The sequence below is a fragment of the Limulus polyphemus genome, unplaced genomic scaffold (assembly GCF_000517525.1).
Source record: "Limulus polyphemus unplaced genomic scaffold, Limulus_polyphemus-2.1.2 Scaffold103, whole genome shotgun sequence".
NCBI lineage: Eukaryota > Metazoa > Arthropoda > Merostomata > Xiphosura > Limulidae > Limulus > Limulus polyphemus.
In genome coordinates, this window is record NW_013665713.1 from 276988 (window position 1) to 279076 (window position 2089).

A 2089-nucleotide genomic window follows, 5' to 3' on the forward strand; every position below is an offset into this window, starting at 1 on the left:
ACAGGTTTACAGTTGTGATATCGTGAGATGTTATATTGTGACTTTATTTTAGGCCTGTGTAAGGCGGTAATTAATTCTTTATGTTATTGTCATTAAGTGGGTAATGAGCCACAAAACAAATAATCAAAACATTTCAGAGGTGGGGGCGCCAAATGTGTCTATGCCCCCGGGTGCTGAGAACCCTTGCTACGCCACTAATGATAGACTAGAGCGAAGGCAGTTAATCAACAGCACCCATTGCCAACTCTTAAGCTACTCTTCGAAAAATGGAATATGGCCGTCACTATTTATATCGCACTAACGGCCTCAATGTGTGCAGCAAAGGGACGCAAACCATGGATTCTCAAATTCACAGTCCGACATGTTAACCACTTAGCCACGCCCGGCTCAATAACTAAGGAAGATGAAATAATCGTAAAGCACTACGATATTTGTTTGTAATTAAGCACAAATCTACACAATGGGCTGTCTGTGCTCTGCCCACCACGGGTATCAAAACCCGTTTTGTAGCGTTGTAAGTTCTCAGATATTCCGCTGTGCCACTGGGGGGGCATAAAGCACTACGAATATAATTTACAGTCCCGCTACACAAAGTGAAATACGGCATAGTCCCAGATCAGAACAGAAATACAGAAGCATGAAACATCACTGTACTACACTGAACACAAATCACTAATAGACATGGAAGGAAATTAAAAACTAAACTTAACCAGTATAAACTTGCAATATAAAATGAAACCACTGAATCTCGCTAACAAGAAACAGTTTAAAAACTTGCAATGGTCAATTCACTATTACACCAAACATCTATACCACTGTTGAAAAATCTGCAGAAATACGCCTGTTTTTCGCTGACAATATCAAAAAAGCAATTCGTTGTTTGGATAATATGAAAGTTCCATAACTTAAACACAAACATGGCTGACAGTGAATGATGGATTATGTAGCAGAGGTACTGGGTAAAATATTTTACAGACAGGTGGTTCTTTTATAGCTAGTATTCTGAAAAGAATTCTATACGAGTGGATACCATTATCGCAGATGAGAGGCTTAAATTATCCATCTTTCTCATGAGCACAACACAAATCACAACACCTTTGTTTATGGTGTTACCTGGCTCAGAATGATAAACAAAAAGTAAAATCTAATCCATCCGCGATTATTTAAACGACAGAAGCACCATCTAGCTTTTCAATAACACTAGCTTAAACAAAATCGCGCGCGTGTGTATGTATGCACAAACGACTCTGAAATATAATATGAAACTTCTGCTAAGAAAACAAAACATTAGGCTTACACATGTTATTGTATCTAACCCACAAATGTACTTACAGTACTACATAATTTGTTTTCAGCAAAGCTTGGTGTCATAATGTTTACGAAAATGAGTTTCTTTCATTGGCATAAAGAAACAATGCTGTAGGGAGTTCTGAATGTTGTGATGTTCTTCTCTACCCGGTAATAATCACACTAACGTATTAGTGAATGTATATCACACATGTTCTAATGATCACGTAAGTTACACGTATCAGACATTGAATCAAATACTTATAACGGCAGAGCTGCATTGTGTGTTTAGTTGCATGGATGTATAATTACATCACACGTTTCGGAACGTTGTTTTCTATGAAACAATGAATGCCGTCCCAATAAATTATAATACTTTGTTTGGTGGACACAACAGTCTAGTAGACTACCTATAAATTGTTCGCTTTACTTTAAAATTCTAGACATCAGCATCTACTGAGCTCTTCGTTCTGCTTTTTTTTAGTATATCAACATGCCTTTAATCCGCCTAAAAGCTACTTACTAAAAGCTACACTCACAATCGATATTGTTTTCGAACAATTCTCAAGCACAATACTACAATGATTACACTGCGTTTTCTTTTTATTAAGAAAGAAGTAGTTCGACCCGTAAGAGCCATTTGCAGTCAATTTGTTCAAATTCTTTTGCATAAGTATTTCTTTTTAAAAGCACTTACCAAAGTCAAAGCTCCCCTCTTTAAAAAATTGAATAAAATAACGTGCAACACTCGTTATGCATATCTTTATGTTTGTTTGTTTTAAATTTCGTGCAAAGCTACACG